A 17,036-nucleotide genomic window follows, 5' to 3' on the forward strand; every position below is an offset into this window, starting at 1 on the left:
AGATATATTAAAGGATGATTAAGATTATGGGATTTCAAAGTTAGAGCTGGAAGAGACCATAGAAGTCATCTAGTCCAACAACACTCCTTTTAGGGAAGAGAAAACTAAGGCCCAGAGATGTTAAACAACTTCCTCAAAGGTACACAAGTATTTCAAAGCAGACTCTAAATTCATCATGCTTTCCACTATTCTACATTTTCATAATGGCATGGATTCTAGTCAATTATTCTCTTCTCCCATAAAGAATCAACTAAAAGTCAATGACCTTAAACTGTAATACCTGGAAATAGAGTGCAACCTACAAAATCATTTATTAAAATATAGGAGAAATAAACACTAGCACAGAAATCAAGGGAGATCAAAAACAGTTTGAAATACATTAAATAAGATCATCTCTTTGGGATGGTCTGAGAGATCACTTTCCTGAACCAAGTGGCCTCTTCAATTCCAACTGAGCTGTCAGATTCTGATTAGTCTAGAAGATCTCCCAGAAGTCTTTATAATACACATGTCAGTTCTGGATTGAAGGATGCTGCACATGAGAATGGATTTGCCAAAAGGATTTCCTGTCATAGAGCTCACTAGCTGGACTATAATTTAAGTAAAAGATATGTTTTGAAAATAAGTTAGTATAGTTTCTAAGAAAAAGGAAAAAACTAGAAGAGAGAGGGAAGGGAAGGAGGTGGGGTACAGAGTCAGGATGGACAGGGAAGCATAGAGTCAAACCCCATTCTTATTACCAGCTTGTTTGGAGATGATGACCCTATCAGAGGAAATCCATGTATTCCTACAAGACTTCTGGGTTCCCATTTGCATTTGTACCTGCAGAAAGAGCCAAGAATGGATAATTACTAGGTCTGACCCAATCCTTCTCTAGTTTTTATCTCTGTAATAATCACCGTCTAGGGTGAAAGTCTCTTGTTTTGCTCCTTGTTAAGTTAAAGTTTCCAGAATGAAAGGGATAACAGGAGAGAGTTCAGCTGTGGTTGAGAAGTTCATCCATCTTATGTTCTGCCAACAAATCCCATTTCCTCATTCGCACATCAAACACTCCCCAACCTCTCATCTCTACAGAAAAGCCCATATAAATCTCCAAACCATGAACCTAGCAACATTCCTAACACCCCAAAATCTCCACAAGTTTGGATGAGGAAGACATAAAACATAAAGACATTTGTATTTCTCCTACTTTGTTCAAAGAAGGCTTTGTCCCTGGCCACCTTTTCAAGGAAAAGTTGAGTCAGTACCTACAGTCTTAGAAATACAATTGCTTAGCAAAACCTGCATTACCACCAACTAAATCTTGGAGGTACACTGTGGAGTCCACTGACCATTCTACGGGGCTTTAATTTGTATCAAAAATGAAATGTATGCCCTCTTGTCCCTTCTAGAGATGCAAAATCTATGAATGTCTGAAGGCCAAGGAGAATCTGAGTGGGCAGGCTCTAACAACTGCCTGGGTCTTTGGCTCTTTTAGTGAGATTCAAAGAACCACATGTTACTTACCCGGAGGCTTGACCATTCTGGCTTTTTTGCCATCAAACTCCCTTCCACAGGACATAATCTAATGATCCTTCACATATATATTTAATGGGACACTGATGAAACTTTAGCTCCTGTCGGTAGAGGGATGATGTGGAGATATGCCTTTAGTAGCCTAAATCTTCTTGCAACATATCTGTGGAGAGGAAATTGAGGCAGGTTTGGGAATACAACTGTATAAAACTGTATCTGAACCCAAGAATCACTAAAGAGAGTTCGATGAGCCCCTCAGCAACATGACCTTCCATTTGGACCTCACTGAGCATATTTACATTTATCATAAACTATTGTGCATTATAATCAAATAATTTAGAATCTGAAAAATACATAAGAGCAGTACATCTACCATTCCCATTTTACAGATGAAGAAACTGAGGCCCAGAGAGGTTACTTAATTTATCCCAGGTCAGAGATTAATTATAATGTAATAGATATGGAGACAACCTTGGAGTGAGGAGGAACTGAGTTCAAGTCCCACCTCTGACACATATTGGCTGTATGACCCTATTGTCTACCATATCACTTAGCTTGTCAATATAACCTTCAAGAGACAATGCCTTTACTCACTGGAGTATCTAATAGTGAGAATATCAATCTTCAGTTTAACAGGGTAGAGAGATTAAACCTTAAGGTTTCTCAAAGAAAACTATAGGAGTAGTGCTACCTTTGCCACCTCAGCCCCTCAAGACCAACGGTTTAGTCAGTCAGGTCCAGAGAAGAACAATCCCACTGGTCAATTCAGTGCCTGCCATGGAAAAAAATGTTGTCTTGAAAACCCAGCCTTTGGTATCCAGGACCACAGTGAAGTCTCAGATTCTACTCTTTGCTTGAGACTGACAGGCCACCTCTAAGAAGGCCTGACCTCAGGCTAGACTCATTATCCCAGGAGGTCTTTTTCATATGCCATGTAAGTCGCTTACATAGAATATTCTGAGATGGTTTCTTTGGTTTATTATTGTTTCAATCTCTTCACACTTGTCATTCTTCCTGGATAATGCAATACAAATAAATTTTTTTTCTGGTTAGGACTCAGGGATAGAAATTAATACATCATCAAAATCACAAAAGGTTATTGGATTGCCTCCCTGTTGACTCATTCCTCTAACTAGGCCAAATGCAATAGAATACTGGAAGGCAAAGCACAATTTTAGCCTCTGATTAATCCCACTCACAAAAGAACTTTGTGATTCTCAGCCATCTTTTCAACATGAAATAATATTTAGATCAGTCTTGAGAGCTGGGAATCATGGAATATCATGGTATCTAAGGAGTCAAAATCATAGCTGATCTCAAAGGAAAGAGAAATGCATGCTATGAATAGGCTGCAGTATATTGCCTAGATTGACTTGTATAATGCATTGCATGGGTGTATCAGCAAGGCAATAATAACAATGTAGATGATGATTGTCAAAATGCCTGCGTAGTTCTGTATCGTATTACGAGACTCTCCACATAGAAAGTAGAAGAAGTAAACCATTATTCAGACACCAGAGAACCATATCCCATGAGCCATCTACCCACTCCATCACAGCAAGGAAGCATTCAATACATAGTATCGCAACATGGAGCTTCACCATCCCAAAACCTCTCCAACCTTCTGCTGGGGTCCTCCCAAAAACAAACTAACAGTACAGCTAAGTCACAGCCTGTTCAGTTCTAACTATCAGGAGGGCAGCCATTAGCAGTCACTAGTAGCCATGACTGCTCGCTCTCTCTCTGCCCATGTTCCTGTGACATAACTTCCTTATCCTGTGAGGAAGCTCCTCCCACCACATGTGACTCAGGCTTCCTGTGACATAAGCAGGTCACATGGCCCACCAATGGCTGGGAAAGATCTTCATATCTAAATTGCCACTACAATGGGGCAGACACATCTAAAGGGGAATGGAGAAATAAGAATCTCAAGCCCAACTCTCAAGCATGGACTAATAGTGACTCAGGAAGTCAATGGGAGAAAAAAAAACATTTCATCCATTTGTGCTAAAATATACCTAAACTTCATAAGTATATGAGAACTTATATCTACTATGTTTGCGGCCTTATTAGGTGAGCAGAAGATATGGAAATTATAGGTTCTATTTATGGTCCTAGGATAAAGGCCATATAAAAAGAAAACAGGGCTGCTAAGACCTAGACTACATACCTGATGGCAAATTTCTCCTCCTCTTCATCAATATTGAGGCAGATGATGGTCAAAGGTAACACACCATTAGAACTCTTCTCCTCAGGAAACATCTTGTCTCCCACAATTGCCTTTATATAATAAGTACCATACAGGGAATTAGGAGTTGCAGCCATGGTACAAAAAAGGAAAAAATCGAGAGAAATTGGTCTTCCCCTCCACAAACATCCTTTTCTAATCCTTTTGATCTTGGCACCACTGTCTGAACATAAGCCTCATTTGGACTACACAAATCATCTAGGAGCCAGTAACCTAGGCACCATTATGGACCTATTTGCAGCATGATTGGAGGTTTATAGCAAGAAGTCAGTAAACTTAAGTGAAACGACTGTGAGTACCTAAACAAAAATGTCATAGCCCAAACTGAAGAAGAGATTTGGCACTTATTCCATAGACTGAATGCATACAGAGAGTGGCTTTGAGACTGAGTACTTCCTGGGAACATAATTTGTTCTGAATGGCATTTGGCAGGGATAGAGTTATTATCATCATGGCCTCATTGCCAGCTCACTCTGGACACAGTAGATATAAGCAAAGAGAAGACAGCAGTGAAATACTTGACCTAACATCTATTTCCTGCACTGATGTCCATACCACCAACACCACCCCATAAACTCAATCCGAAATTAAACCTAAAATTATTGTCCCTTAGCTAGGTAACAAGATCACACAAATGTCCAGACCTGGCTGGAAAAAAAAAAAAAAACAATGCAGTAATGGGTTTTTGATAATAACATCTTGGAGTCTCCATCCCTCTAATTTATAGTACTTCCCATGCCAGCTTCATCTCATATGGCTCCAATTGATAAGAAAGAAATCAACATGGAGGACTTAGCGTGATGATTAGAAAAAGGATCTTCATCCTGGGGGTGGAGCCAAGATGGCGGCTGGAAAGCAGGGACTTGCATGAGCTCCCCACCACGTCCCTCCGAAAACCTATATAAAAAATGGCTCTGAACAAATTCTAGAAATGCAGAACACACAAAACAGCAAAGGGAAGCAGGGATCCATCCAAGGACAGCCTGGATGGTCACTGGATGAGATCTATTGTGCACGGAGTAGAGGGGAGCAGAGCTCAGTGTGGGAGGCAGCAGGACCAACCAGACCAGGAGCCGGGCAGGACAGGCCCTAGCACCCTGAATCAGTGAGCTGTGGCAGTTACCAGACTTCTCAACCCACAAACACCAAAGACAACAGAGGAGGTTAGTGGGAAAAGCTGCGGGGGACAGAGTTCGCCGTTTGGCCACCGCTCCAGGGGCAGCGGGGGAGGTGCAGCTACAGAACTACAGCTGCAGTTACTTCCAGCCCCAGGCCCACATGGTGGGAGGAATTAAGTGGTGGATCAGTGCAGAAGTGCAGAGCGTTCTGAAGATTTGCATCAGGTCTGGGTTGGTGGTTCTTGAGGAAGGAGGAATGCTGGTGTGGCACAGCTGGCTGTATAGAAATGGCTCTGAAATCAATGGCGCATCCCCTCAAACTTGGAACAAAGTACTCTTTCCTCTACAAGCAGTCATACCCCAACGAAAAATTCAAGGGTCAAGTAAGTTGACTGGGAACATGGCCAGGCAGCGAAAACACACCCAGATTCAGTCTCAGACTTTGGAATCCTTCTTTGGTGACAAAGAAGACCAAAACATACGGCCTGAAGAAGTCAACAAAGTGCAAGAGCCTACACCAAAAGCCTCCAAGAAAAATATGAACTGGTCTCAGGGCATAGAAGAGCTCAAAAAGGAGTTGGAAAAAGCAAGTTAGAGAAGTAGAGGAAAAATTGGGATGAGAAATGAGAAGGATACAAGAAAACCATGAAAAACAAGTCCATGACTTACTAAAGGAGACCCAAAAAAATACTGAAAAAAATATTGAAGAAAACAGCACTTTAAAAAATAGACTAACTCAAATGTCAAAAGAGCTCCAAAAAGCCAATGAGGAGAAGAATGCCCTGAAAGGCAGAATTAGCCAAATGGAAAAGGAGATCCAAAAGACCACTGAAGAAAAAACTACCTTAAAAGTGAGATTGGAGCAAGTAGAAGCTAGTGACTTTATGAGAAATCAGGATATTATAAAACAGAACCAGAGGAATGAAAAAATGGAAGACAATATGAAATATCTCATTGGAAAAACCACTGACCTGGAAAATAGATCCAGGAGAGATAATTTAAAAATTATTGGACTACCTGAAAGCCATGATCAAAACAAGAGCCTAGATATCATCTTTCAAGAAATTATCAAGGAGAATTGCCCTGATATTCTAGAGCCAGAGGGTTAAATCAAAATTGAAAGAATCCACAGAGCACCTCCTCAAATAGATCCCAAAAAGAAAACTCCTAGGAACATTGTCACCAAATTCCAGAGCTCCCAGGTCAAGGAGAAAATACTGCCAGCAGCAAGAAAGAAACAATTTGAATATTGTGGAAAAACAATCAGGATAACACAGGATCTGGCAGCTTCCACATTAAGGGATCAAAGGGCTTGGAATATGATATTCCAGAGCTCAATTGATCTAGGATTAAAACCAAGAATCACCTACCCAGCAAAACTGAGTATCATGCTCCAAGGCAAAATATGGATTTTCAATAAAATAGAGGACTTTCAAGCTTTCTCAGTGAAAAAACCAGAGCTGAATAGAAAATTTGACTTTCAAACACAAGAATCAAGAGAAGCATGAAAAGGTAAACAAGAAAGAGAAATCATAAGGGACTTACTAAAGTTGAACTGTTATGTTTACATTCCTACATAGAAAGATGATGTGTATGATTCATGAGACCTCAATATCATAGTAGCTGAAAGGAATATGCATATATATATATGTGTGTGTGTGTATACATATATATATATATACATATGTGTGTGTCTATGTATGTGTAGGTATATATATACATATATATATGTATGTATATATATATATATACACAAAGGGCACAGGGTGAGTTGAATATGAAGGGATGATATCTAAAAAAATAAAATCAATTTAAGGGATAACAGAGGAATATATTGAGAGAGGGAGAAAGGGAGAGATAGGATGGGGTAAATTATCTTGCATAACAGTGGCAAGAAAAAGTGGTTCTGTAGGAAGGGAAGAGGGGGCAGGTGAGGGGAAATGAGTAAATCTTGCTCTCATTGGATTTGATTTGAGGAGGGAATACCATACACACTCAATTGGGTATCTTACCCCACAGGAAAGAAGGAGGAAGAAGATAAAAAAAAGGGAGGAGGATAGAAGGGAGGCCAGACAGGGGGAGGAGGTAATCAAAAACAAACATTTTCGAAAAGGGACAGGGTCAAGGGAGAAAATTCAATAAAGGGTGATAGGTTAGGAAGGAGCAAAACATAGTTAATCTTTCACAACATGAGTATTGTGAAAGGGTTTTACATAATGATACACATGTGGCCTATGTTGAATTGCTTGACTTCTTAGGGAGAGTGGGTGGAAAGGGAAGAGGGGAGAGAATTTGGAACTCAAAGTTTTAAAAACAGACATCCAAAAACAACAACAACAAAAAAAGTTTTTTTCATGCAACTAGGAAATAAGATACACAGGCGATGGGGCATAGAAATTTATCTTACCCTACAAGAGAAGAAGGGAAAGGGGGATGGAAGGGGAGTGGGGTGACAGATGGGAGGGCTGACTGGGGAATGGGGCAACCAGAATATACGCCATCTTGGAGTGGGGGGAGGGTAGAAATGGGGAAAAAAATTGTAATTTGAAGTTTTGTGAAAATCAATGCTGAAAATTAAATATATTAAATAAATTAAAAAAAGAATACCTCAAAAAAAGATGAAAACTAAATCACTAGTATCAAAAATGAAAAGGGTGAAAATGGAATTAAAGCTATTATTAGAAAAAAAAAAGAAAAAGGACCTCCATCTTAGAAAATGTTAATAGGGACTTCTCAACAACAAGATTACCCTTAGTATCTTGAAAAAGAATTGAGTTCTAGGATTGTGAGGGAACGTCACAACTTTGCGAACTCAGATCTGTCATTACGAATACAGAAGTCAGCCCAAAGAGCTAGAGTCAGGATTGACACCAGGCCCCAACTACACTAGGAAATAAGCTTTCCTCTTGAAAGCTAAATCCTGAATTTTTGAAGTTCAGTTATTTTCCTTGTGGAGAGTATCTTGGGGAGCCAATCACTCAATCAACAATTATTTATTAAGAATCTACTAGATGCTAGGTGCCATGCTAGGCTTTGAATGTTGCTGTTATTCAAAGACCTTCATAACTTACCCACAAATACACCTTTCCAGATTTCTTACACCTTACTCCCTGCCATATGTGCTTTAATTAAATGACCATGGGCTCTTTGTTTTTCCACAAACAAGACACTCCACCTCTCAGCTTCAGGCATTTTCTCTGGCTATTCCCCATGCCTGGAATGCTCTTCCTCCTCATCTCTGTATACTGGCTTCCCCAGCTTCCTTCAAGCTCCAACTAAAATCTCATCTTTTGCAGTAAACCTCTACCACCCTTCTTTAATTCTAGTGCCTTTTCTCTGTTATTTCCTATTTATTTCATGTATATAGCTTGTTTGTGTATCAATCAATTAATCAATAAACATTGATTAAGTGCTTATTATGTGTCAGGCACTGTGTTAAGGTCTGAGGATACAAAAAATGGCAAAAGACAGTACCTACCCTCAAGGAATTTACAATTTAATTATTTGCTTGTGGTCTCTCCCATTAGATTATAAGCTCCTTGAGGTTAAGTACTGTCTTTTGCCTCTTTTTGTATTCCCAGCCCTAAGCACAGTGTCTGGCACATAGTAGGCACTTAATGAATGCTTATTGATCTACTGACTGGGCAAAAAGAGAATAGTCCCTTCCCTCAATGGGCTTATATTCTATCAAGAGAAACAATATACATGTATGTAAATATATACAAATTCAGTGCAAGGTCATTTCAGGGTTGGTGGAAGAATAAATTAATATTAGGAAAGACTTAAAGGATAAGGTTGTATTTGAGCTATGCTTTGATGGAGGTCACAGATTCTAAACCAGAGAAATGACCCTTGCCAGCTACCTCCTTTCTCATTATGAACATATGGGCACTCAGTACTGCTCTGCTATTTATTTCACTGTTATTTTTTTTTCATTTTTGAACAGTGATACTATTAGTAGGTAGATCAGCAGAACTGTATACACATAATTAACCTGCATTTCAGCAACAAATTTGACCAAGTCTCTCATATTATCTCATATTATAAAATGGGCTAGATGATAGTAGTTACTTTAGTTAGGTGGATTAAAAATTCATTAAATAACTAGAACCAAAAGGTAGTCATTAGTGTTTCAATTCCATCTTGGAGGAAAGTCTCTAATTGAGTGGCTCAAGGACCTAAGACCCGTGCCTTTTGATATTTTCAATTGATTAAGGCATAAATGATATGCTCATAACATTTGCAGATGGCATGAATCTTGAGAAAATAGGTGACCCAAAGGAAAGCTAGAATCCAAGATTATCCTAACAGACTATTATTATGGACCAAATCTATTGAGATGAAATATAGCAAAGACAGAAATAAAGTCCTTTAAATCTGAAAAGTGAAATTCATAAAGACAAAGCAGGGAAGCATGGCTATGCAATAGTTAATAGAAAAAAGTTTAGAGGCCTTTTAGTCACCTTCAAGTTCAATAGGCCCCAAAATTGTGACATTGCCAAAAAAAACCAAAGCTGACATAATCTTAGGACCTGTTAGTGCGTCATAATTTCCAGAAAAAAGGAAGTGATATTCATGTTTTATGATGAGCTCTTCAAATATCATCTGGAGCACAGTGTTCAATTCTAGGTGCTACCTAGAAATGCCAAGCTGGAGTTTATCCAGAGGAAAGCAACCACCCTCCAGCCTATGCCAGTGAAGAATCAGTTAAAAGAATTAGTTGTGCTTAGCCTGGAGACAAGAAATGAGGACATGTTATCTGTCATCAAGTATTTGAAGCAATTTCATGTGAGAAAGGAATTAGACAAGATGTGCTTGGCACCAGAGGGCAGAACTAGTGAACTTTGCCAGGCTAGCCAAAAAGTGGAATGTGCTGCCATGAGAAATAGTGAATACCCCCACTAAGGGTCCTCATGTAAAGGCTGGATAAGCACTTGTTGAGGATTGGGTACAGAGCATTTCTACTCAGATTTGATTTGGATTAGATGCCCTTATAGAGCTACCTCTCAACTTGGAGATTATTCATTAATTTTAATGGATTTTGTTATCTTTTGAAGTTTTTTTACATTGCCTACATTTCTCCTTCCCCAATTCTCCACCAAGAAACTTATTCCTTATAAGAAGGAATCTTTTTTAAAAAGAAAATAGAAAAAACAAAGGAAGATTAAAAAGATTCTGCAAAATCAATCAATACATTTTTTTTTGCTTTTTCGCAGGGCAATTGGGGTTAAGTAACTTGCCCAAGGTCACGCAGCTAGTATATGTGTCAAGTGTCTGAGGACAGATTCTGAACTCAGGTCCTCCTGATTCCATGGCAGGTGCTCTACTCACTTTGCCACCTAGCTGCCCAATCAATACATTTTTTAAAAATTGTATGATGTGCCGTGCTCCAAAACCATGGATCCCTCACCTTGGCAAAGGAGTGGGACTAGGGGAATAAGCAAAACCAATGAAAACATTGAAAAAGTACAAAAATAAATACAGTTTTGCACCCTGTGAACCTCTTACCTCTATAACAGCCACAAAATAGTAGAAAGTGAATATTGTAAAATTATGAAGAACACAACTCCAAAGAAGAAATATGAGAAGTACTTTACCATACTCCTTTGCAGAGGTGGAAAGTTCAGACGAGTGGAAAATTGTATTTATTTTCATACTTTTTCCTCCAAATTTTTCCTTAATGACTTCATTGGTTTTGCTAATTTTTCTCTTCTTCCTCTCTTTTCTTCTTTCTTCTTCTTTTTCTTTTTGGTGGTCTTGTTCTTTCCACACACATTTTTATAGTTATAGTGTATATTGTTTTTGTGGTTCAGCTTACTTCACTTTGCATCAGTTCGTGTAAGTTTCTCCATATTCCTCTGTATTTATCATATCCTTAGCACTGCTCAACAGTAATATTCTTTTCCATTCATATACCAAAATTTGTTTAACCATTCCCCAATTGTGAACATCTACTTTAATTCCAATTCTTTATTGGCACAAAAAAAGTGCTACACTAAATATTTGGGCATATATGGTGCTTTTCTCTTTTGTCAATAACTTCCTCAGGGTATATGCCTCACAAAAAAAATCTCTAGGTCAAAGGAAATGCACGTTATAGGTATCTTGTTTGCATAATTCCAAATCACTTTCAAGAATGGTTAAATTAATCCAAAACCACACCAAGAATGCATTAAATGTGTGACTGTCTTTCCACAAGTTTTCCTGTTTACATCTTTTGCCATCTTTGCCAATTTTCAAAGTGTGAGATCAAACCTTAGGGATGTTTTGATGTGCATTTCACTTAAATTAGTGATTTGAAACATTAAGCCATATTATTGTTAACAATTTTTGCTCAGTCATTCAATCATGTCTGACTCTTCTTGACCCAGTGGACCTTATAGTCTTTGGGATTTTCTTGGCAAGGATGCTAGAGTGTTTTGCCATTTCCTTCTCCAGTGAATTAAGGCAAACAGAGATTAAGTGACTTGCCCAGGGTAAAACAGGTAGTAAGCATCTGAGGCCAGATTTGAACTCAGGTCTTCCTGACTCCAGGCCCAGCATTCTACCTACTGAGTCACCTAACTACCTCCTTTATCATGAGTAGTTTATGGTTATTTTAAGAACTGTTTGTTCATATCCTTTCAACACTTCTCTATTTTCAAATGGCCTTTGGTCCTATATATTTCTCATAGAAGTTCAAATGTGTATACACAATATGTATAGATTAATGTATATATGAATATATGTATATTTTACATATATTCAATATACGTATTGAATACCAAGTCCATATCTGAAATATCTATTTAGAATATTTTCCCCAGTCAATTGCTTCCTTCTTTTTCTAGATGCATGAAGGAGCAAAAGCTTTTCAACTTCATGTAATCTAAACTATTTTAAGTTCTGTTTGTGTCTCTATACCTCATTTGGTTAAGAATTCATCTCCTAAGGAAAGCTGTAAAAGGTATGATTTGCTCTCCTCTAATTGTTTTTGGTATGATCTTTCTGTAAGATGTATGTATGCTCATGTAAGATATGTATGCCCTTATGGATTTCTAAGTTCATCTTGCAAACAGCATGAAACAATATCTCTGGAATCTGGCCCACCTATGTGCAAGGAAGACTGTTATTTCCACCTTGATAAGAACAGGACTGTGGCTAGTTGTTTTCTCCTTCTCTCACCTATCTCTAAGAAGAATATTAAATGATTATTATGTCTATTTTCTGCCCACCCACTCCCAAAATATATAATATATATGTATGTATGTATTGTTGGTCTAGAAGTATAATTTTCATGGGTTTAAAACAAAAATTATTCTCCTGGTTACCAGTTTTTAGCTCATATTTGCTAATTTAACTGCTTCCCACCACATACTGGTTACTCAAAAGACCATAAAATATGGTAGGGAGTGAGAAAACCCATTTATCCAAGGAAAGAGAAATCAGAGAAGTTATAAAGATTAGAATATATATTAGAAAATGCTCAGTAGAAAATTATTTCTTTGCTAGAAGTAATACGAAATCTCATCTCAAACCAAGAGAAAGACTGATCTCAGCAAAAGGGAGAGTTTGAATTCACTAGAGAGACAAGTTAGAATTTAGGGACATATTGAGAAGCTGGTTTCCCCTATATGTCTGGAACTTCCAAAGTCTTTGAACATATCTTCCTGCTGAAAATATCTAAAACAATGCATATATCTCCCAGGAAGCTCTGGCACTAACCTTGCTCCTTATACAAGCATCTAATTAGTAACAAATCACATTCAACTTTCTCTCCCCTAACCTGGAGTCACATCTCCTTCTGCACATGAAACAGCACACAAAACAGCTCAGGCTTAGGCAAAAAACCTGGTTATGTTCCTCCCTTGGGCCAAAACCTTTTATAGTCCCTTATAAAAATCACATATGCCAAATTCAAAACCTGTAACCATACAGCATAAACACAAATATCAGCAACTTAAAGCAATAACGATTTTCCTAGCATCCCAAATAATCAACCTACTGTGCCATTAAAAATATATGGCATTATTTTCCAGTGCCCAATAGGATGGAAGATTAGACAGTTTCTCTAATTCTCATTACCTCTCAAATATTTCCAAAATAAAAATTATGTTTAAGAAATAAAAGCGTTAGCTATCTCCATAGTCTAAGACACAAATAACCCTAACAAGGCAAGAACCCAATGAACTAACAGCAGAGAAGGTGAATTCTTAATTCCTAGTATACTTACTCGATAATTCCTCCCCAACCAACCACCACACTCTGGCAGTGCTACAGAAGCTGACCTACCTAAGTTTGTAAAAAGACTCAATTCTGCTCCTACACACATCTCCCTGCAGTTTCAGAAAAGCAAAATTCAAAACCTTGTTCTGGCTAGGATTTGTTCAGTTGTTTCAATCATGTCTGACTCTTTGTAACCCCATTTGGGGTTTTCTTGGGAAAAACGCTGAAGTGGTTTGCCATTCCTTCTCCAGATCATTTTACAGTTGAGGAAACTGAGGCAAAAAGGTCCGATTTGAACTTACAAAGAGTTCTTTCTTACTCCAGGACCAGCACTGTATACACTGAGCCACCTAGCTATCCTGTCTGGTTAGGAGTACAGTGGAGCAATGCTCTGTGTTGTAACAGTATTCAGCTAGAGAACCGAGGAACAGAGGGAAGTGGAGCATGGTCCATCATACTTGAAGCAAAGGGGACTAGTTTCCAGCTGGAGTCAGTTGTTTCCACTCATGCCCCACACCTCCAAACCCTGCAGAAGTCTTGGGTGTATGTTGGTGATAACAGTACAAAATATTTTGTATCATATAGTTTTTTTTAGTGGAATTTCCCTTTCAAGCTCTCCTTTTTGTGTTTTTTGGTAGCATAGAGGAATGTTTATGATTTATGTGGACTTGTTTTACATTCTAAAATTTTGCTGATTTTATTTATTGTTTTAATTAATTTTTTGGTTGATGCTTAAGTATTTTCTAAATGTATCATCATATTATTGAAATCAGGAATTCGTTAAGGAGCTGACTTCCCTCATATATGCATAGTTTCCGAAGTCTTTTTACCTGCCTCCCTCTTGAGGAATATCTGGAAATGTGTGTGTGTGTATATACGTACATACATACATAAATATTATATGTATGCAGGGTGTCCATAAAGTCCATGTGCAATTTAAAATAGTTGTAACTTTGTAACTGTATGTGATAGAAAGAATCTGTAACAAGGATTAGAAATCTTGCTGTATCTAGTTTATTTTTGTCTTTAGACATTTTGTGTTTATTTTATTTTTATTTTTAGAAATTCAACTTAAAATTATTTATTTTTCAGGAATACTGTTGACCCATGGCTTCACTAGAAGAGAAAGTAAACTGTGTTCTTTGGTCGGCTGTACTAAAATCTACCACCACTGTCCAAAGAAGGTTTAGAACCCAGTACAAGAAAGAAGCGCCACACAGGAATTCCATATCCAAGTGGACGAAAACATGTGATATGATTGCTGGCATTACTGAAAATCAGCTTGAAAATGTTTTCCACAAACGACAGAATCGTATTATGCTTTGTATTAGTAATGATGGTGGACATGTTGAAAAGTAACAAGAATAATAAAAAATTAAGTGATTCTTCTTTCTTTTGCTTTTTATAGATTCTTTCTATCACATACATTACAAAGTTACAACTATTTTAAGTTGCACATGGACTTTATGGACACCCTGTGCGTGTGTGTGTGTGTGTGTGTGTACACATATATGTATATATACATACATATAGATGTATATGTGTGTATATCTCCCTAAGAAGCTCTGTTACTAACCCTGCCCCATATTCAGGCATTCAATATTATTTACTGTTTAACATCCTTTCTCCTAATTCAAAATCATAACTTCTGTATGCATAGAAGTATACAAAATAATCTGTTTGGATGAAAGATAGTTACATTCCATATTGAGGTTGCAGATTCATTTTTAATTCTTTTGTGGAATACGGTATACTTTGTTGATCTAAGTCTAATTTCTGTGATACTGATTTCTGGTTTTCCCAGCAGTCCCTATCAAATAGGTAGCTCTTTTCTAAGTAATTAATGTTTTTTGGGTTTCTCTATGACTGGATTATTCAATTCCATTATTTCTGATTCTCTTTTTTAATTATGTTCTATAGATCTATTTTTCTTCAAAAACCAAACATGAAATATAATTTTTATTGAATTATAGTCAGTAAGTCATATGGTTATTTCTGATGTTTTAATTTTTTGATCAGATCTTTAAGTCCCAAAAATATGATTAATTTTTGTAAATGTGTTTTACATGGCTGAGAAATATGTAAACTCTTTTCTATTCAAATCTAGTAATAACTAGAGAGCCATCATGTCTAATTTTTAAAGAGTTCTATCCAGGTTTTTAACTTCTTCATTGTTTATCTTTTGATTAGATTTGTCAAGATCTGAAAGGGGTACATTGAGGTCTCCCACTATTACAATTTTACTGTCTATTTCTCCTGACAATTCAATTAATTTTTTCCTTTAAGTACTTAGGTGCTTTGCCATTTGAGGCATATATGGTTTTATATTGATTCATTAGATGTGGTATATTCGAGCATAATGTAGTTTCCCTGCTTATCCTCCCTGTATTCACTGTAGACTTATCTGAAATCATGACTGCTGTCCCTGCTTAAGTTCAACTGAAGCATAATAGAATTTCCTCTAATTACTCATTTTTTGACTATGTGATTCTCTATGTTTCAAGTGTGTTTCTTTTTTTAAATTTTTTTATTTTATTTTTTTTACTTTTATTTTTATTTTTAGTTTACAACAGATGGTTCTACATAATTTTGATTTCCAGATTTTCTCCCCTCCCTCCCCAAGACAGCATGGAATCTCATATAACTACCATGTATAACTTCGTATTGAATTAATTTATACACTAGTCAAGTTGAGGAGATGAAGTATGACCAATGGAATGAATTGTGAGAAAGAAGAAACAGAACCAAAAAAAAAAAACCCAAAAACAAAAACAAAAGAGAAGAGAAAAAGGTGAGCATGAAGTGTGCCTCAATCTGCATTCAAACCCCACAGTTCTCTCTCTGGATGTAGATAGCATTCTCCATCGTGAGTCCTCTGGAGCTGTCCCCGTACCTTGTGTTACTGAGAAGCATGAAGTCTGTCAGGGTTGGCCCTCATGGAATCCATATATCTGTGGTTGTGCACAATGTTCTCCTGGCTCTGCTCCGCTCACTCAGCATTATGTCGTGTAGGTTTTTCCAGGTTGTTACGAAGTCTGCATCATCCCCATTTCTTATGGCACAATAGTATTCCATTACCTTCATATACCACAGCTTGTTCAGCCATTCCCCAATTGATGGGCATCCCTTTGATTCCCAATTCTTGGCTACCACAAAAAGAACGGCTATAAATATCCTTGTACATATGGGTCCTGTTCCCGCTTGTGTGATTTCTTTGGAATACAACCCTAGAAGTGGTATTTCTGGGTCAAAGGGTATGAACATTCCTGTGGCCCTTCAGGCATACTTCCAAACTGCTCTCCAAAATGGATCAGCTCACAACTCCACCAGCAATGCAACAATGTTCCCATTTTTCCACATCCTCTCCAGCATTTATAATTTTCCTGTTTTGTTATTTTAGCCAATCTGACAGGAGAGATGTGGTATCTAAGAGTTGTTTTGATTTGCATTTCTCTAATCAGTAGTGATCCAGAGCATTTTTTCATATGCCTAAAGATAGCTTTAATTTCTTCCTCTGAAAACTGCCTGTTCATATCCTTTGACCATTTCTCCATTGGGGAATGGCTTGTATTCCTATATATTTGGCTCAGTTCCCTGTATATGTTGGAAATTAGGCCTTTATCAGAGATACTAATTGTAAAGATTTTCTCCCAATTTTCTGCTTCCCTCCTAATTTTTGTTGCATTGGCTTTTTTGTACAAAAACCTTTCAATTTAACATAACCAAAATTATCCATTTTGCATTTTGTAATGCTCTCTATCTCTTGTTGGGTCATGAATTCTTTTCTTTTCCATAAATATGATAAGTAAACTATTCCTTACTCTCCCAAATTACTTATAGTATCAGCCTTTACTCCTAAATCATGAACCCATTTTGACTTTATTTTGGCATATGGTGTAAGATATTGGTCTATGCCCAGTTTCTGCCCTACCATTTTCCAATTTTCCCAA

This window comes from Trichosurus vulpecula, chromosome 3 (assembly GCF_011100635.1).
Source record: "Trichosurus vulpecula isolate mTriVul1 chromosome 3, mTriVul1.pri, whole genome shotgun sequence".
In the NCBI taxonomy this organism is placed as follows: domain Eukaryota; kingdom Metazoa; phylum Chordata; class Mammalia; order Diprotodontia; family Phalangeridae; genus Trichosurus; species Trichosurus vulpecula.